At 46.6% G+C, this 21,251-nt stretch overlaps 1 long non-coding RNA gene across 2 annotated transcripts; it reads left to right on the top strand.

Moving 5' to 3' along the window:
- The first annotated feature begins 4,128 nt into the window (after positions 1-4,128).
- Positions 4,129-20,385, top strand: LOC138848364 (uncharacterized). 2 transcript variants are annotated; one of them, XR_011386128.1, is made up of 4 exons: positions 4,129-5,616; positions 8,530-8,617; positions 9,810-9,871; positions 19,851-20,385. It is a non-coding gene; the product is annotated as an uncharacterized lncRNA (long non-coding RNA). The 2 variants fall into 2 exon arrangements; XR_011386127.1 differs by having other exon boundaries at positions 8,530-9,871; positions 19,851-20,382.
- Positions 20,386-21,251: the final 866 nt, after the last annotated feature.

Below are 21,251 nucleotides of genomic sequence, written 5' to 3'. Positions count from 1 at the left end.
TTTATCATGTTTTCTCTGCATCTATTGAGATAATCATATGGTTTTTCTTCTGCAGTTTGTTAATGTGATGTATCACATTGATTGATTTGTGAACACTGAACCATCCCTGCATACCAGGGATAAATCCCACTTGGTCTGGGTGGATGATCTTTCAGATGTGTTGTTGCATTCTATTGGCCAGAATTTTATTGAGGATCTTTGTGTCTATGTTTATCAGGGATATTGGTCTGTAATTTTCTTTCAGTGCTGCATCTTTCTCCAGCTTAGGGATTAAGGTGATGCTGGCTTCATAGAAAGATTTTGGAGGATTCCCTCTTCTTTGATTGTTCTGAATAGTTTGAGAAGAATTGGAGTTAGTTCTTCTTTAAATGTCTGGTAGATTTCAGCAGTGAATCCATCTGGTCCTGGGCTTTTCTTTGATGGGAGTGTCTTTATTACTGTTTCAATTTCTGTCTCAGTTATGGGTCTGTTCAGGTTTTCTATGTCTTCATGGTTCAATTTAGGTAGGTTGCATGTGTCCAGGAATCTATTCATTTCTTATAGATTTCCCTGTTTGCTGGCATACAACTCTTTGTAGTAATTCCTGATGATTCTTTTTATTTCTGTGGTGTCTGTTGTTAGGTTTCCTTTTTCATCTCTGATTTTATTGATTTGGGTCTTTTCTTTTTTTAGTTAGTTGGGCCAATGGGATGTCAATTTTATTTATTTTTTCAAAAAACCAGCTCTTCTGATTTTTTTGTACTGTTATTTTGGATTCAATCCTGTTGATTTCTTCTCTGATTTTAATTATTTCTCTTCTACTAGAATTGGGTCTGGTTTGCTTCAGTTTTTCTAGATCCTAGAGCTGCATTGAAAGCTCATTTATTTGGTGCCTTTCCAATTTCTTGATGTAGGCACCCATTGCTATAAACTTTCCTCTTAACACTGCTTTTGCTGTATCCCATAAGTTTTGATATGTCGTGTTGTTATCCTCATTTACTTCCATAAAGTTTTGGATTTCTCTTTTGACTTCTTCTATGACCCAGTGTTCATTCAGGAGTATGTTGCTCAGTCTCCATGTGTTTGCATATGCTCTAGGGATTCCTGAGTTGCTAATTTCTAACTTCATTCCACTGTGGTCTGAGAAGCTGCATGGTATGATTCTAATTCTTTTGAATTTGCTGAGACTTGCTTTATGGCCTAGTATGTGGTCAATCCTAGAGTAGGTCCCATGCACTGTTGAGAAGAATGTAAATTCTTTAAACGTAGGATTGAAAGTTCTGTAGCTATCTGTTAGATCCATTTGGGCTATAGTGTTGATTAAATCTGCTGTTTCCTTTTTAATCGTATGTCCGGTTGATCTATTTCTGAGAGTGGAGTATTGAAGTCCCCCACTACTATTGTATTGGAGTCTAAGTCTCCCTTTAAGTCCCTTAACATATCTTTTAAATAAACCAGTGCGCTGTAATTAGGTGCATACACATTTATAATAGTAACATCTTCCTGTTGAATTGATCCCTTAATCATTATATAGTGCCTCTCTTTGTCTCTCTTAATAGTTTTTTTGTTAAAGTTTATTTTGTCTGATATTAAGATGGCTACACTAGCTCTTTTTTGGCATCTGGCCATGAAGATACTGAGGTTGATGCACAGGCATGCCCACACCATGAGCTCCACAGGTATCAAGGGCATGGGATGAGATAGCAGGGTCAGAAGGGTGGCTGGACTCTCAGCAAGAACCTCCGACACCCAGGCCTCCTGAAAGTGGGTGTCGGGAGAGTGGGTATGGACTGTGCCCACCAATTCTTGGGAGCAGGGGCCCCTATGTTCTATCCAAGGAGACATGGCCGCCTGGATACCACATGGATGCCCTGAGCCTGGCCCGCCATTAAGGGACTCAGGACAGCAGCATCCAATCAGACCTGGGATCCTCTGTCCCCATCTATCTTCCCCACCTTGGACACCTGCTCCTCATATCAACAGCCCATCATATATGCTGGAGGTGTCCTGGAGGCCCTGGGATGCCCAGGGCCATCACAGCCTCATGCCTGTGTGGGGGGACTCTGTCCCCCCTGGTGCCCATGCTGCTTGCCCTGGGCCAGGACATCTGGGACCCTCTCCTGAGCTCTCTGCTGGCACAGAAATGCCCAGGGATCCTCATCACGACCTGGCCATTCTGTGCAGTGGTCTGCTCTGGTAGCGCCACAGTCTCAGCTGCTGGCACATTCTGTACCTAGGGCCGCCATTTAGCTGCCCATGCCCAGGACCAGCTGCTGAGGCCGAACCATCTGTGGGGATCCAGTTTCACCTCCTGCTTTGGGACCAAGACCTCCTCCTCCATCAGGTCTTCCCTGAGCCTTCTGGTCAAGTGATGGTGACCAGCAAACTCTGGAGTGTTTTGGGAGGACAATCTTATGTCTGTATGTGTGTATTTCTGTACACATGTGTTTCATGTATATACCTACCTATTTATTTATTTATTTATTTATTATTCCTAGGACAAAAGTTTTTAATACCAGCATTCTTGGAATACATTTTTAAGGATACCATATGTAACTGTTTAATGTACATTACAAAATCCTTAATTTTAGAAGTTTCCAACTGTCTAAATAGCTAAAGAACCCCACCTTCCAGTATAAACATGAACCATTTTCTTCTATTATACCAAAATTAACCTGTATTTTAACACTGAGAAATGATATTAAAAATACCAACAATATAAAGTCCACATAGGAAATGTCAACAGTGACCCCAGATACTAACTTTATGTGTTCTATTTTGTTTGTGGGACACACAATTTGTCCTATGTAAATTATGGTCCTTGTGCAAGTGGGTACATAAGTGTTTGAATAAGTAGATGACAAAGATTTCTTCATGTGTAAGTCAGAAATAATCCCACACAGAATGTTTGTAAGGAAGAAGAGAATGAATGGGTAGTAAAATGTTTTCTAAGACTGAGTTAAATTCTTTTTAAAAATCTGTGGTAACAGTGTATATTATGTATATAGTATCAAATTTTAAATAAACTCTAGTAGTAGGCCTTGATGTAGTACTTCATTTATAGCTATGTCTTCCTTTTTTATTTTTTACTTTCTTTAAAAAGGCTTTAATTATTGATTTGAAGTTCAGAGTCACATACAGAGAGGCAGAGAAGCCGCCTACAGTGCCAGCTGCTCCACTTCTGATGCAGCAATCTGCTGTGTCCTGGGAAAGCAGTGGAGATGGCCCATTGCTTGGGCCCCTGCACCTGTGTGGGAGTCCTGGAGGAAGATCCTGGCTCCTGGCTTCAGATCAGCTTATCTCCTGCTGTTGGGTCCATCTGGGGAGTGAACCAGCAGATGGAAGACACCTCTCCCCCTCTCTATTTCTCACACACACCTCTGCCTTGCCTCTCTGTAATTCTGCCATTCAAATAAATAAATCTTAAAAAAAAGTGGAACAGGCAGGAAGCCAGTTGGCACCTATGGGGAAATGACATTGTCCCAGGCAGTGTTGTAACCTGCTATGTCACAACGCAGGTCCCTGTAAATACTTCTATTCCCACTGTTTATTTTTAGCTGAGCAGAAACAGGATATGCAAATTCCATAACTAGTAACTTTAATAATTTTTATTATACTTTGTAATTCTGTTGCTATAATTATCATAAACTATAACTTACTTAGTAATTATGGAACCATTCAAGTTATCCATTTTGTGCTTTGTGAATTTTGGTATATTCTATGCTTCAAGGAATTCATGCAGTTCATTATCTTATGAAATGTTTGGTCACAGAGTAGTTTATAGTGTTCCTTTACAGTTCTCTTACCCATCAAGTCAGTCCTGGTGTCACTGCTCCATTAGTAATTTGCACCTTTTTTCCTGGTTGGTCCTGGTAAGAAGTTCACAAATTTGGTTGATGTTATCAAAGAACCAAATTTTAGTTGTGTTGATTTTCTCTGAGTTGTACTTTGTTCAGTTCCATTGACTTGTACTTCTAACTTTCATGATTTATTTCACCTTGCTTTCTGTGTTGAAATTGCTTTTCTTCCTCTGATTTCCTAGGGTGAAAATGTAACTCACTGGCCTTGTTTTTTTTTTTGTTTTTTTTTTTTTTTTTTTTGACAGAGTTAGACAGTGAGAGAGAGAGAGACAGGAGACAGAGAGAAAGTTCTTCCTTTTTCCGTTGGTTCACCCTCCAAGTGGCCGCTACAGCCGGCGCTGTGCCGATCCAAAGCCAGGAGGCAGGTGTCTCTCCTGGTCTCCCATGTGGGTGCAGGGCCCAAACACTTGGGCCATCCTCCACTGCCTTCCTGGGCCACAGCAGAGAGCTGGACTGGAAGAGGAGCAACTGGAACAGAATCTAGCGCCCCGACCGGGACTAGAACCTGGGGTACTGGCTTCACAGGCAGAGGATTAGCCAAGTGAGCCACAGCACCAGCCCCTTGGTTCTTCTTTTCTAAAATATGTATGCATTGATATAAATTGGCAGGATACATTTTTACTTTAGTTTGAAATATTTTTCATTTGAGTTTTATAAATGTGTTATTTTGAGGTTTGTTCATTGTTCTCCAAGTGTTTGGGATTTTCTAGCTTTTTGGTACTGACTTCTCAGGTACTTGCATTGTGATCTGAGAGCTTACATTGTGTGGTTCCTGTCCTCATGGGTTGACATCTGATGTACACCCAAAAACATGGTCAGAGTGGACGTGCTGCGTGGGTCTGAGAAGAGTGTGTATTCCATTACTGTGGGTGGAGCACCCTCTAAGGATCCACTTGACGCTTGGTTGATTTAGGTGCCTTTCTGGTCAACTACATCCTTCCTGATTTTCTAACTGCTGATCTGTTAATGAGAGAGATGTCTCTACACCTGTGGGTATAATGGTGGATTTGTTTATTTTTCTTTGTAGTTGTAACAATTGTTGTATATGTATTTTGGCATGAGCTTTATTTTTGGACTCACTATCATACTCCATTGAAATGTGATCTTCTATTCTTTCATGAATCCCAAACGGTCTTGGTTGTTGTAGGTTTATTGTAAGTCTTGAAATACAGTTATTGGGATATCACCCAGTTCCTTTTTGTTCATGATGGACTTGATAGTCGATTGTCTTGGGTTTCCCTAATTACAGAAAGCTTTGTTGATTTCTCAAAAACCTCTTGCTGGAATTTTTATTTAGATTGTGTTAACCAATAGAATCATTTTAGAAGAAATGGTATATTAATAATATTCAATCTTGCAATCCTACACACAGCGTAGTTATGTAGCTCTTGCGTTTCCTTCATCAGCATTTTAGTCTTCAGCCAATAGATTTTGTATTTTATTCAAAGAGCTTATGAGTTTTCATTTGTTATGCTATTTTAATTTTTTATCAGTATCTACTTGTTCATTGATGATAGTATACAATTGATTTGCTGTTTGAATGTCTGTGTTTGTGTATTGTCTGTTTAATATCTCTTGCCTTTTATTTTGCTGGGCAGGTTGATGCCAATAGTGGGAGCCAGAAGAGGAATCCAGGTGTCCTCCAAGGTGGCAGGAACTCAGTCATTTGAGCCATGACCAGTGCCCCCCAGGGCCTGCATGAACAGGTACCAGAAGTCAGGAGCCTGAGCCGGGTATCAAATAAGTGCTGCAATCTGGGATGCAGGCATCTGAACTGGTGAGTTCCCTGCCAGGCTGACCACCTGCCCCTCGTGTTCTATCTACATACTGAGAGAGAGAGATCAAGTTCATTCCTTCACTGGGTCAGTCTTCCATTGCCTGTAGTGTCTGGAATTTGGATCAAAGCTGGGAAGTAGGAGCTCACTCCAGCTCTCCCATTGGGTGGCAGAAATGCATTCACTTGAGCAATCACTGCTGCCTCCCAGGATCTGTACTGTCAGGAATTAGGAGTCAAGGGTGGAGCCAGGTTTTCAAGCCAGGCACTTCCCTATGGGGCCAGCTGTCTTATCCAGCCTGTTAACCAAATGCCAGGTGAGATACCCACCCTCGACAGTAGGTTGTGGAGCTGTAGTCTCAGTTCTTACTCTTGGTTTGCCTGCAGTGTGATACAGGTTTCTGCATCCTTTGCCCTTCTGTTTGACATTCAGTCACTTTGTTGACATCCACAGAAGAACATGCTGACACTGGTTAGGATTAGAGTAAACCCGTAGGTCAGTGTTGAAGAAATGAGAACTTCACAGAGTGATTTCACATTTTCATGGTTCATTGTTTCTGTTGTTCTGTCGGTTTTAAGGATTTTCTTGTTTATTTGCAAGGCAGAGTTATAGAGAGAGGTTGATCGTCCATCTGCTGGTTCATGTCCCAAGTGGTCACAATAGTCAGGACTGGTCCAGGCCAAATCTATTAGGCCAAACTCCATCCTGGTCTCCCTCATGAATGGTAGGGGCCCAAGAGCTTGAATCAACTTCTGCTGCTTTCCAAGGCACATTTGAAGGGAGATGAATCAAAAGTGGAGCAGCTGGGATCGAATCCAGTACTCATAGGGAGGTGCCGACATCACGGGTGCTGGCTTAAGCCACTTAACCCAGTGTACCAGAACCCGACGTTGTTCATTGTTGTTAATATGGAAAATTGACTTTATATTTTATTATTTTTAAAAGATTGATTTGTTTATTTGAAAGGCAGATTTACAGAGGGAAGGAAGGAGGGAGGGAGAGAAAGAGGTGTCTTCCATTTTCTGGGTCACTCCCCAAATGGCGGCAATGGTGGAATCTGGGCAGATTCAAGGCCAGGAGCCAAGAGCTTCTTCTGGGTCTCCGATGTGGGTGAAGGGGCCCAAGGACTGGGGCCATCTTCTATTGCTTTTCAGGCCATAGCAGAGAGCTTGATTAGAAGTGGAGCAGCTGGGACTCGAACCAGTTCTTTTATGAGAAGTTGGCACTACAGACACGACTTTACCTGGTACGCCACAGAGCTGGCCCTACAATTGTCTTTTTCCTCCTAGCCTGGTACCCTGCCACCTTCTTAGAATAGCATATTAATTCCAAGAGTTTCTTTGCCTTTCCCCTCCCTTCCTTCCTTCCTTTTCTGATTCTTACAGATTTATAGTGTATGCTATCATTTCACCTGTGAACGAAGATCATTGTGTTTCTCCTCCCCAGTTCATACAGCTTTCATTTTCTGTTCTTCTCAGATTGCATTAGGTAGAGTGTCCAGCAGGTGGTGCTGAATCAGTGGTGAGAGATGACATTCTTGCCTTGTTCTGATTTTAGAAAGTGTAATGTAAAATTTACATTTTGTAGACATTCCCTATCAGATTGAGAAAGTTCCACGCTGTTCCTAGTTAGCTCAGGGTTGTGTCATGAGAGAATGCTGGATGTTGTCTGATGTTGCCTCAGCCCACCATGTGATGATGGTATTCTTTAGCTTGTTGATGTGGTGTACTTCACTGACTGGTACTTGACACGTTGATGTAGCCTTGCATACCTGGAATAAGCTCTGCTGGTTGTGGTGTATGATTCTTTTTTTTTTTTAAAGGTTTGCTTATTTGAAAGTCAGAATTACAGAGAGAGAGAAGGAGAGGCAGAGAGATAGAGAGAGAGGTCTTCCATCCACTGGTTCACTCCCCAGTTGCCTGCCACAGCCGGAGCTGAGCCAATCCAAAACCAGGAGCCAGGTGCCTCTTCTGGGTTTCCTATGTGGGTGCAGGGGCCCAGCATTTGGGCCATCTTCTACTGCTTTCCCAGGCCATAGCAGGGAGCTGGATCAGAATCGGAGCAGCAATTCAAATGGGACTCGAACCGGCACCCATAAGGGATGGCAGCACTGCAAGCGGTGGTGCCAGCCTTGGTGTATGATTCTTTATAAATGTTATTGGCTTCAATTTGTGAATATTTTAGTGAGGACTTGCTATGCATGTTCGTGAGAGATACTGGTCTGGAGTTTTTTGGTATATGTTTTTACTTTGTTTTGATATTAGAGTATTTTTAGCATCATCGAATTAGTATTCCTTCCACTATCTTCTGGAATAGATCATAGAGAATTAGCCTTTTTTAAAATGTCTGATGGAGAGGAAGCATGTGAGTGTAGTGTTAACACCACTTCGATGTCTGCATTCCATTTTGGAATGCCTTGGTTTGATTTCTTTTCTGTTTTTTTTTTTTTTTCTTTATTTACTTGAAAGAGTTAGAGAGAGGCAGAAGCCAAGGCAGAGAGAGGGAGGGGGAGAGAGAGAGAGAGAGAGAGAGGGAGGTGTCTTCCATCCTCTGGTTTGCTCTCCAGGTGGCTACAACGGCCAGAGCTATTCCAATCTGAAGCCAGGAGCCAGGAGCCTCCTCTAGGTTCCCACGCTGGTGCAGGGGCCCAAGGACTTGGGCCATCTTCTGCTTTCCCAGGCCATAGCAGAGAGCTGGATTGGAAGTGGAGCAGCCAGGTCTTGAACTGGTGCCTATATGGGATGCTGGTGCTTCAGACCATGGTGTTAACCCACTGTGCCACAGCATCGGCCCCAGTAATGTTTGTTTCTGTCACTTGTTTGGAGTAATCTGATGGAATTAAAAAGGCAAGAGAAAATCTGTTTTATTTTTGTATGTCCATATGCAGTGGTGTATTTTCCCATTCCTGTTGACAGGACCTGTACGTGGATTGACCTCTGCCTTACCTGATTGGCTCGAAGCTGTTCATGGAGCAGGAAGATGTGGGGGAGCTGTCCAGCGAAGGTGCTGTTCCACCATGGGTGCCTTGGGTGCTCTCAGCTGCCCTATCTTGCTTGACTTGTTGCCTTTCAGTCATCTCCAATATTGCACCAAGTTGTAAGAAATGTGTAAAGAATTCCCATTTACCATTCAACCAGGATTCTTTTTTTATGTTTTTTTTTTTTTTATTTGAGAGGCAGAGTTACATACAGAGGGAGAGACAGAGAGAGAGGTCTTCCATTTGCTGGTTCACTCCCCAAATGGCCTCAACAGCTGGAGCTGGGCCGATCTGGAGCCAGGAGCTTCCTCCATCACCTGGGATTCTAAGTTGTTGACATGCTACCTTTATTTTATCATTCTCCCCATGTGAACATAAATGTCTCTCAGGTCCTGATTGAGACACATCATGCCCCATTACTCTTAAGTGTTAGTTTATTTAATTTGTTTTATTTATTTGAAAATCAGAGTGGCAGAGATTTTCTGTCTGCTGGTTCACTCCTCCCAAATGGCCATAGCAGCTAGGTCTGGGTCAGACTGAAGCCAGGATCCAGGAACTCCATCTGGGTCTCCCACATGGGTGGCAGGAGTGAAAGTACTTGGGCCATCTTCCTGTGCCCTTTGAGACACGTTAGCAGGGAGCTGTATTGGAAGCAGAGTATCCAGACCTGAACCAGCACTCCAGTGTGGGGTGCTGGCTTCACAAGCAATGGCTTAACTTGCTGAGCCACAGTGCTGGCCCCATTTCTGTGTTTTCTAAGAACAAAGATATTCTCTTACCTAACCTAGGGTAGTTGTCAAAATCAGGACATTTTTCTGGCCGTCATACTGCTACATCATCTTCATTCGTATTCAGATTTTGCCGGTAATGTCCTTTGTAGTCTCTGTTTCCGCTGGTCCAGACCCCAGTCCAGGCCTACTCCCAGCATGTAGTAGCAAGTCTGTCAGTCATCCTTCATCTGTCCAATTCCTAGGCCATCTTGTTTTTTTTATGATGCTGTGGAAGACACAGACCAGTTTATTTTCTTGGTAAGGAAGCATCTGGTGGGGAAATAACATTGAGACCATGTAGATGTCGTGACACTTTCGATTGCAGCAGATGAGTATAGACGGCTTTGTCAGAATCTCGGATGCCCTTGCGCGGTGGCTTGCATTTTTCCGTGAAGCAGAGGACATCTCTGGTGACCGTGCCATTAATCCCGACCTCTCTTCTGGACAGAAGGTTCTGTGGGCAGCGATCGCGGCAGTATTGTGGACAGCGAGGAAGAGAAGGAAGAGGAGGTAAGGACGCCGTGATGTGAACGCATCTTGTGAGCAGGAGCCTGTCCAGCAGCTGAGTAGGTACCAGATTAATTAACTGGCGGTCTGTTTTCATCAGGCTGAGCACGTACCATCTTAGTGAGCTAGCGCTCTGTTTGCATAAAGCTGCTCGGTAGAAGCCATCGTCAGGAGTTTTCTCCTTGGGTTAGATTTCTTTTTGGTCTAGGGTCCAAAAACATTGGAAACTGCTGTAGTTTTTTCAGCCATGACCCTTCCTCCCATCACAGCACCTAACCTTTCCTCCTCCTGGGATATTTTGAGGAGGGCAGCGCAGCTATTCCTGTGGAATCCCGGCCTGAGACCCAGTCTTGGAGTGCGTTCCATTTTCAGATAATTCTAGGGCAAAGAAATCTTCATTTAAAACTTTCCTTACTTTCAAACCATAAAATCTACACCAGAGGATGACTAGAGCATTTAGCTTTGCTTTCATCTCCAATGTCTTCATATCCACATAATTTTTCTTAAATTTAATTTTAAAGTTTGTTTAAGGAAAGCCAAGGAAGATGGGGGGGTGGAGGGGAGACAGACAATGAGATCTCCCATTTGCTGTCCCCTCTCCAAATGCCTGTGGCAGCTGAGGCCAGGGCAGACCCGGCAAGGCTAAAGCCAGGAGCCAGGAATTCAATCCGAGTCTCCCACACATATGGCAGGGACACAGGTGCTTGAACTGTGACCTGCTACCTCCGGGGATGTGCATTAGCAGGAAGCTGGAATGAGGGGCAGAGCTGGGACATGATCAAGTCACTCTAATATGGAATGCATATGCCCCAAGCAGCGGCCAAACACCTGCCCCCACAGAGTGTAATCTAACTCATAGTCCAAGGTCCTGGAGTCTGTGGGCCCTCACCACACGTACATCTGGCTGGAGTTGTCCCTTAAACAGAACGCTGCTCACTGGCCGGTGATCAGTGCTTGTACAATTTCTTGATGGCTCAGCAGACTCTGCTTTGTGCCTGTGCCTGTTTTCTCATCACTCTCTGTGTCTCCTCTCCTACCATCCCTGCTCCAGCCTCAAAACCTAGCTTTTTCCAGATAACCTTGCTGGGATAGATGGCCATTAGCTGAATCATTTGTTTTTGGCTGTTGCCATTGTTTGTGGCCCTTTTAGCGAATCCCTGGTAGCAAATACCATTGATCCTTTCTTGGGCCTGAGGAAGCAGCTACCTTAGCTCTTCGGAATATGCAGAGCAGTTTCCAAATGTAAAATAACACAAAGCAACTTTAGGTGTTTTCATTAATTTTTTTGACAGGTAGAGTAAGACACAGAGAGAGAGAGAGAGAGAGGTCTTCCTTCCATTGGTTCACCCCCCCAAATGGCCGCTACAGCCAGCGCTGTGCTGATCTGAAGCCAGGAGCCAGGTGCTTCTCCTGGTCTCCCATATGGGTGCAGGGCCCAAGCACTTGGGCCATCCTCTACTGCCTTCCCAGGCCATAGCAGAGAGCTGGACTGGAAGAGGGGCAACCGGGACAGAATCTGGCGCCCCAACTGGGACTAGAACCTGGGGTGCCGGCATCACAGGTGGAGGATTAGCCTAGTGAGCCGTGGCACCAGCCAGTGCATATAGCTTTACAGAGGGCTGTGACACTGGGGACTTCATGTGCAGGGCACCCAGGCCAGCAGAAAGCAGGGGCGTCTCTCGGCAGAGAGACCCGGCACCAGGCAGAGGAAGCGCTGCTCTCCCCCTAGGGCTGGGAGGTGCGGGTTCTTCACTGAGGCAGCTCTATTCCGGCCTCAGAGGCTGGTCCAGGTCTCCAAGGCGGCTCTAGGCTCCCTGACCCTCCAGAGGGGATGCTGAGAACCAGGTTGCCTATGGGGGCCCCTGTGGCTAAATAGTTGCCAGGACCCTCGAGATATTAATCTTAGAATCATTAACAATTTTAAAATAAAGGTGTAAGATTTCTGAAGGACACGGGCTGAGGGTTCCTGCCTTGCGCAGCCTGTTGGCAGCTCCTGCTAGTCCCGCTGGAGCCCCCGAAGTGGTGAGGGTGGGTGCGTGCCCGGCTCCCAGCATCCACTCAGATGCCAGCCCTGGGCCAGGGGACGCCTGCAGCCCCACTCCCCACTGGGGTTGTTCTGGGCCCGCACCTCTGACTTGGGTGAAGGAGGCTTCCTGGCAGCCAGCTGGCAGGGCCCTGGATATTGGGGCCTCCACAGGGGGCCTCATGTCCTGGGGCCCCTTCTGGGCTGGGCATGGCACCAGGTCAGGGGTGAGCAGAGTCCATGTGAAGGTGGTGGTGCCCACCTGGGACAGCAGCCCCCCAGAGTTTGCCCCTACCTTGCTTGTATGCACAGTGGCCCCCAAAGCCTGTGCCCCTCTCTGCAGTGCAGGCTCCCACATGTGCAGCACAGCACAAGGCCACAGGGCTGCGTGGCAGATTCCCAGGACCTGCAGGTGTCCTGTCCCTGCGGCCCCTGCTGGGAGATGAGCACTGTTCAGCTGCATTAAAATTAAGAACTTCCAAGGGGCGGCCGCCTGTGAAGATGGGGAAGCCCAAGGACACAGTACTTGGAGTCCCTGATGCTCCACTCCTGGCCCCCTCCCTACAAAGGCATCTGGGAGAACAGCCCCAGGTGCCCCAGGGCTCGGCCATTGTCACCGTCCTGCAAGACCCTGATGGAGCTCCTGGTTCCTGGCTTCCGCCTGGCCCCGCCCAGCCTGTGCGGCCATTTTGGGAGTGAACCAGGAGATATCACATGCTCTCCCTCCTCCCCTCCTTTCCTTCCTCCCCCTTCCAAATAAAACACATTTTTAAAATGTACATTTAATAGGCACAGATAGAAAAACCTGACCAGCCAAGCGTCCTGAAGGAGGCGGAGCCGAGAGCCCTTGGCGCTGCTGGGAAGGAGGCTGGACCCCCTCAGTGGTGAACGCCTCTGACAGCAGACAGGCCGTGGTTTCAGACACTGCACAGCACAGAAAGCCAAGCACCAAACTCCCAGTGCCCGCGCCCAATGCTGGCCGAGCCGTGTCGTGTAGTGCTGCGCATTCTGAGACGTCTATTTTAGATTTGCTAGGAAAGAATCTTGAGTATCTCACTCCTGTTAAAAAAACTCAGGGACCCCACCCACTCTCCTGCCAGCCACTCCCCCTCCCAGCTGCCAGCCAGCTGCCCTCTCATGGTCGGCAAAAGCCTGGCTCCCTCTCAGTGTTCTGAGGGCCACCCAGGAGGGGCTGGAGTGGGGACACTGGGCACCTGGTCTCCCACCCCCTCCAAAGACCCTACAGCTCCCACTTGCCATTGCCACGTGCAGGGCCCTGAGCAGAGCCGCAGGGCACAAAGACACCATGTCAACCCTCCACCAGTCATAACCCCTGGGAGTTCTGCCCGCTGGGTGGGGCAAGGGCCATGCGGGCAGCTGGCAGCAGGTGGCCCAGGAGCCAGCTGCTACCCCTGTTTCTGTGCTCTGAGCAGGTGCCACGAGGAGGACGCAGAGCACATTGGTGCCAGGCAGGGGGGGCCGGGTCCCTGGGGAGCAGGTGGAGGTGGCTGAGATGGCCATAGCAACCCAAGAGGGTCCTAGGGAGAGTCAAGAAAATGGGGAGCCATGGTTCCCAGGTGCCTGGCTCCCCACTCTTCTTCCTGCTGTTACTGGTACTGCCCCTAACACCGTTTGGTGTGGGGAGCCTCCAACGCTGTGACCCTGGCTGGACAGCTCTTCATGCACTTGGCCTTGGCTCCAGAAGCCTCCAGGAGCCCAAAGATGGGAACCTCGCCCGCCAATGGTACAAAAGGGGGCAAGCATGCAGTCAGTACTTTGACCTCTATTTCAACCTGGAAAAGTGAGTGCCCTCCCAGTCCCGGTCCCAGGAGGTGCTAGCAGAGCCGAGCTGGCTCCCAGGCGCTGCTGCGGGGAAGCCGGTCTGGCTGCTGATCTGACCCCAGGAGCAGGCCTCCGTGGCTGAGCTCCAGGTAGGGGTGGCCATTGCTAGAGGAGCAGACTCGCTGCCCACTCAGCGGAGGGCTGGTTTCTCTGGCTCCGTCATGCTCTGTACTCTGTTGCCTGGGAGAGGGCTCCAAGCAGTTAAGCAACTTGTCTGAGATCCTCAGCAAAAGCCCATAATGGGTTTCCAGCTACTGCTTGCTTGGCTCCCCAACCCATACATGGAGATTTGGGAGAGGGGCTTGTGGTTTTAGGAGCATACGGGTTTTTTTTTCTATATATAGAGGTAAAATACCCATAACACAAAGTTGACCCTGTGGAGTGTGTGTTTTGGTTTGTGTGAAGCGTGTGTTGCTATATGTCTGTATGGTGTGTGTGATGTGTGTGTGTGGCCTATGTATATGTGTTCTGTGTATCTGAGGTTTGTTGTGGGGTGTGTGTATATGGTGTCTCTTTTTGGTGTGTGTCTGTGTTCCGTGTGATGTGTGTGGTCTGCAGTGTGTGCGGTTTGTATCTATGTACTCTCTGTGTGTATGTGTGATCTTTGTATATGGTATGTGGCATGTGTGACATGTGTGTGTCTGTGGTCTGTATGTTGTCTCTATGCTGTGTGTGGTTCATGTGTGTCTGTAATCTGTGGTGTTTTATGTCTGTGGTGTATGTGTGTTGTGTGTGTGGTATATATGTGTGGTGATGTTGTTGTGGATTCATTCTGAGAGGAGGAGCGTGGTGGGGGCAAGAGGCGCGGAGTCACCACACAGACCTCAGGAGTCGGGTGAAAGCAGGTGAGAGGGGAGCAGCCTGCAGACTCGTTTACTTCAGTTGGTACAGCAGCTTATATAGCCAAGGCAGCCAATCCAGTCAAGGGGTGGTTTATGCCCTAACCAATCACAGGCTGTTGCCAGGCTGGCCCCATTGCCATGTGGTTTTGGAAGCCATTCCTGAGTAACTGATGCTCGCTTCCCAGCAGCCATCTTGGCATGGCCTTTTCATTCCACCACATGGTATGTGCAGCATGTGTGTGGTACATGCAATCTGTACATAGTACATGTATGTGTGGGATGTGTGGTGTGTGTAGTATGTGTGGAGTGGGTGTGTGGTGTATGGGGAATGTGTGTGGTATATATATGTGTGTAGTACATGTGTGTATGTGGCATGTGTTTAATATGTGTGTGTGGATATATGTGGGATGAGTATGTGCAGTATGCAGTGTATGTGTATGGCATGTGTGTGTTGTACGTGGTGTGTGTGGTATGTGGAATGTGTGAGTATGGTATGTGTGTGCAGTGTGTGTGTGGTACATGATGTGTATGTGGTATGTGTATGTTGGTATGTGTAATGAGTGTATATGGTGTGTGTATGTGTGTGTAGATGTGTGTGGTCTGTAGTAGGTGTGTGTGGGGTATGTGTATGTGTGATATGGGGAATGAGTGTGTGTGGTGTGGAGGGTGTGTTTGTATATGTGTTTGTATATACTACCTCTGTAGTAGGTGTGTGTGGGGTATGTGTATGTGTGGTATGTGGAATGAATGTGTGTGGTGTGGAGGGTGTGTGTGTATATGTGTGTGTGTAGTCTGTAGTAGGTGTGTGTGGAGTATGTGCATGAGTGGTATGTGGAATGAGTGTGTGTGGTGTGCAGGCTGTGTGTAATCTGTAGTAGGTGTGTGTGGGGTATGTCTATGTGTGGTATGTGGAATGTGTGAGTATGGTGTGTGTGTGTGTGCGGTGTGTGTGTGGTATGTGATGTGTATGTGGTATGTGTATGTTGGTATGTGTAATGAGTGGGTATGTGTGGTATATGGAATGAGTGTGTGTGGTGTGGAGGGTGTGTGTGTATACATGTGTGTGTGGTCTGTAGTAGGTGTGTTTGGGGTATGTGTATGTGTGGTATGTGGAATGAGTGTGTGTAGTCTTCAGGGTGTGCATGTATACGTGTGTGTGTGGTCTTTAGTAGGTGTGTGTGGGGTGTGTGTGTGGTGTGCAAGGTGTGTGTGTGTATACGCGTGTGTGTGGTATTTAGGTGTGGGGGGTATGTGTGTGTATGTGGAATGAGTGTGTGGTTTTGAAGGTGTGTGTGTGTGTATATGTGTGTGTGTGGTCTGCAGTAGGTGTGTGTGTGTATACTTGTGTGTGTGGTCTGTAGTAGGTGTGTGTATACGTGTGTGCGTGGTCTGTAGAAAGCGTGTGTGTGTATACATGTGTGTGTGGTCTGTAGTAGGTGTGTGTGTGTATACATGTTTGTGTGGTATGTAGTAGGTGTGTGTATACATGTTTGTGTGGTCTGTAGTAGGTGTGTGTGTGTATACGTATGTGTGTGGTCTGTAGAAGGCGTGTGCTGTGTGCTGCTGTGGGTGTCTTGGGGGCATCGTTGACACGGGGACAGGGGAGGATGCATTCAGGGCACTCTGTCCTCCATGGGCCCCATCTCGTAGGCCTCAGAATCGTCCAGTAATTCACCCAAAGTCCAGATGCTGCCAGGCACCGCGGAGCAGACCCGCCCGGGGACGCAGGGAAACGGCCGCCCCTGCAGGCAGGCCCCGGCCTCCGCGCAGGGGAGAGGGAGGCACCTCTGGCTGTGCACAGCCTTCCAGCCTGCCAGAGTCCACGGCCCAGGACACAGGGGCACTGAGGGAGACGAGGCAGGGAGGAGGAGGAGGAAGGCGTGGGCGCCAGGGGGCGCTGCCCCTCAGCTCGCTGCTTCCCCCAGCCCTGCCCTGCGCATGTCCTACATCATCTACTCCACAACATCCCATGTCAGGATGCCGCTCACCGGGAACAGGTGAGTGCCGCTTCGCACTCCCAGGCAGGCCTGGGGTCCCCGAGGCATGGGTGGGGTCCCCATGCACGCAGAGGGTGGCCTGGACGGGGGCCCCTCTAATTTCCACTCCCAAACCACGGCCCACGTCCTGGTCGTTGTCCCCCAGGACACCCTGGGGCCTGCAGCCGCAGCACCCCCACCACCACCGCCCTCAGCACCCACAGCTCCCATAGCTCCCAGGGGAGGAGGGGGAGGCTCCGGGGCCTGTGCACAGGTCTCAGCCCTGCCGTGGTCTCTGCCCACGGCGCAAAGCCCCCCTCGGGCCCCAGTTGGCTTGGTTTTGCCTGCTCAGCTGTCACCTTGGACGAGCCTGATCCTAGGGACCCCTGCCTGTCCCATTCCTGCCAGTCCAGCCAGGCCGCCCACCCCGCCCCAGCCTGCTTTCTCAGCCCCAGCCAGGCCGCCTGCCCCCACAGAGCTGCGCTAGGCTCCCTGGTGCTCGGCCTTTGGACCAGGCTCCTGACGTGGGTCTCCCTGTTTCAGCACAGGGGACCCCAAACAGGAAAAAAGCTAAAGAAACTCATAATCAGACCACATCACAATCAAACTTCTGAAAACTAGAGACCAAGAAAAAAAATCCTGAAAGCAATCAAATCTATACATAATAGAATGCTCTCCTCATTAGTGGGTAGCTGAAGGTGAAAATTACATAGTCTCAGAGAGTTTTTAATCTGAGTAAAGGGAACTAAATGGTGGCACGATGTTTATATTCCACTTGAAATGGTAAATTACTGATTTTTAGTACATTGTGAAGAGCTAAGTATGCATACTGTGACCACCAAAGCAACCACCATAAAGCATCAAAAAATTATAGTAAAAATCACAACAGATACATCCAAATGAAACCCTAAAAGAATTCCAAGTCAAAACAAGGAAAGTAGAAACAGAACATAAAATAGAGTGAAGAATATACAACAAAACAAAACAACAAAAGGCCTAAATGCAAATGGAACAGTAAGAAAATTCAAACCCACAAAAAGAAAAAAAATCAGCGCGGTGCGCCGGCTGCAGCGGCGGCCATTGGAGGGTGAACCAACGGCAAAGGAAGACCTTTCTCTCTCTGTCTCTCTCTCTCACTGTCCACTCTGCCTGTCAAAAAAAAAAAAAAAAAACAAAAACAGAAGAACATAAAACAGAGTGAAGAAATATAAAACAAAAAATGAAAGACCTAAATCCAACCAAAGCACTAAATGTAAATGGCTTAAATATACCAATCAAATGACAGAGTGAATTTTGTAGACACACACACACACACACGTGCCTACAAGAAACTAACTTCAAATATAATGTTATAGGTAGATTAAGTTCAAAAGGATGGAGAACTGTATCATGCAAACACTATTCAAATAAAAGCTGTAGCAGTTATATCAATAATAGTCAAAGAAAGCACCAAAACAAAAAAATTACCATATATAAGGAGACATAAAACACAATGAAAGAGTCAGTGCTCCAAGAAAATATTATAATCCTAAATGTTTGTACACATAAAAACAAGTACAAATATATGACAAAAAAATTGGAGGGATTTAAATGAGAAATAAAAAATTCATGATTATAAACATTCCAATACAACTTTCTCAATAACAGAATTAGTAGACAAAATCAGCAAGACTGTAGAAAATCAGGAAACACCATCAATCTTCCAGATCTTACTGACTTTCATAGAACACATAACAGTGGAATACAATTTATTATCAAGTGTAGACAAAATATTCCCCAGGATACACCATATCCTGTTTCATAAAACAATTTTTTGGGAGGATGGCACTGTGGTGTAGTTGGTAAAGCCACCACCTGCAGTGCTGGCATCCCATATGGGAGCAGGTTCAAGTCCCAGCACCTCCACTTCTGATCCATCTCTCTGCTATGGCCTAGGAAAGCAGTGGAAGATGGCCCAAGTCCTTAAACCCCTGCATCTGTGTGGGAAACCTGGGAGAAGCTACTGGCTCCTGGCTTCGGATGGGCACAGCTCTGGCCGTTGTGGCCAATTGGGGAGTGAATCAGCAGATGGAAGACCTCTCTCCCTCTCTCTGCTTCTCGTTCTCTCTATGAACCTTTTTTTTTTTTTTTTGGACAGGTAGCGTTAGACAATGAGAGAGAGACAGACAGTGAGAAAGGTCTTCCTTCCATTGGTTCACTCCCCAAATCGGCGCTGCGCCGATCCGAAGCCAGGAACCAGGTGCTTCCTCCTGGTCTCCCATGTGGGTGCAGGGCCCAAAGACTTGGGCCATCCTCCACTGCACTCCCAGGCCACAGCAGAGAGCTGGACTGGAAGAGGAGCAACTGGGACAGAATCCAGTGCCCCAACCAGGACTAGAACCTGGGGTAATGGCGCCGCAGGTAGAGGATTAGCCTAGTGAGCACCAGCCTTCTTTCTTTCTGATTCCTTCTTTCCTCCCTTCTTCCCTCCCTCCCCACCCCCATCTCACTAAACAAGAAGTCTTAGGCAAGTAAGCTAGATGGTAAGACTTTTTTTTTACACTTCTGCCTGCACCATTGCAAGCAGCATCCTGTACCTTTCTGAGAACTGAGCTCTTGTGCGTACCCAGCATTGTTGCTGAGAGACAACCTCCACACAGGGCTCATACCCTGCCTATCTGCCTAACTGTAAACTTCCTATCTCCTCTCTTAGCATTCTCACCTTACTACTCTACTGTTTAGAGGTGTGATCTCTATCCTCTCTGTCACTCCAAATGGAATATTCATAAATCCCTTTCCCTTAAGATGTAGAGCCTTGCTGGTCTCTGCCAGTAGCTCCCAGTAATCTTGGCCCTTGGCTCTCTCTCCATCTTGGAATGAGATTTGTTGCATACTAGGACCCAAGAAATGGGAGTCTAAGTGTATGCATGGTTAGGGGCTGCCAAGGTGTGATGCTGAGACGCCGAGTCAAAAACGAGAGAGCAGGTGGTCACTGCTAGAAAGAGAAAGAAGCATAGTTGTTCCACATTTTTGCCCTTCCCAGAGTATTTTGTTTGCATTCTGGTTCCCAAGGAGGAAAGTTAATTCAGTCTGTAGGTAAAAGTGCACAGAGAGAGGGGTTGAGGCGGAGGGAGTGGATGAAGGGGATTATTCTTTGATGGCTGTGTATGGTAATTGCACCGCCCAGTGCAAACAGTCACTGGCTGAGTGATTTTTGGGCAATGCTAAATGAGTTACGATGATTGTTGCAATAATTTAATCAGTTTATTATTCGTATGTTCTGAAACCATATATTTTTCCTCCACCTTCTGCCCTTGCAGAGGCTCTCCCTATAGAGAATCTCCTTTGGATCATTTTGAAAGCTGTGGAGGGACCCCCATTTTTCCAGGCTCAGAAGATGTTTGTGGATGTACCAGAAAATACAGTGACACTGGATGAGATGACCCTGTGGCACATGGTCCAGGATTGCACCGCTGTGAAAACTCAGTTACTCAAACTGAAATGTCTGCTGCATCAGGTGAGTGCAGAGCCAGCATTTTGAGTGCTGACATTTTGATTGCAAAGTGGACTGACTTGTCTTTGTTTAAAAAAAAATGGTCTTTCTGTGAAAACAATGCTTGTAAATAGTACTTAATACAAACTTGTTGGAGGAAAAAACATGGGAATTTATATGTGTTGGTCTCACTACACAGTACCTAGCATGTATGAGATGCATGATACTCAGGAAGCCAGTCTGCCTCTGTTGCCTTATTTTTATAGTGCCAATATTATCAGGTTGTTGAGGAAACTTAGAACTAGTAGTTGTAAATTGAGCAACGTAATACAGGAGACATAGATGGCATTCAGTAATCAGTGAGTGCTATCATTTCAACTAGGTGGGAAACAAAGAGCAATTTCAATTTACATAATGATAATGTATAATTATTCTTTGAGGCCTTTAAGTTGAATTTTCCTCAGTCTTCTCCCTCCCTCCCTCCCTCCCTGCCTGCCTCTCTCTCTCTCTTTCAAGAAAAATCTAGCTTGACAATGGCAATGTGACTTATCTGAAGTCACACAGTGAGCTCATAGTAGAACCTAGCTTCAGAGTGATGAGCACCTTTTTTATTGAAGTGTTTAATGCTTAAAGATAAGGTCAGATGCATGGAAGAAAACCAAGTAATAAAGTATTAGTTTTAAATTGTGGCTACCCTTTTTGGTTGTATATCTGTATTTGTAATTTGTGTGCTAGCCACATTTAGCTTCAAATTATGATTATGACAGACAACCTGACTTCTCTCTGCTGGTCAGTTTTCTTTCTGAGTCACCTTCCTCAGGTTGTATGTTTTAGTTTCATGCAGGTGGCTGCCAAAACCAAATCTCATACTATCTCTATGGTAAAGTCTAGATGAAGTATAAAAAATGGGTTTTGCATTAATAACTATGGTAAGTGTAAGTATTTTGGCCAAGTCATAAAAATTGGTTCGTATTACTTGGATATGGGTTTTCCACACCACTTCTCTCCATTCTTGTGGATATTGGACTACTTTTCTGGGCTAAGATGGGAACAAGAAGGTAGAGTCACCTTCTCAGATCTGGGATACTTGGACTCCTCTGATGAATGAAATATGGGGGGTGTACAAGGCTACAATTAATATAACTACAAACTTGGAGTCAGGATTTGGTCTCTAGTGTTTCTCTGCTGGTAGGTTTGGGGAAAAGGTTTTCTGATTAGGAGCCAGCAT

Source organism: Oryctolagus cuniculus, unplaced genomic scaffold (genome assembly GCF_964237555.1).
Source record: "Oryctolagus cuniculus unplaced genomic scaffold, mOryCun1.1 SCAFFOLD_92, whole genome shotgun sequence".
NCBI lineage: Eukaryota > Metazoa > Chordata > Mammalia > Lagomorpha > Leporidae > Oryctolagus > Oryctolagus cuniculus.
The sequence above is the reverse complement of the archived record's forward strand: the minus strand, read 5'-3'. Positions and strand labels throughout refer to the sequence as shown.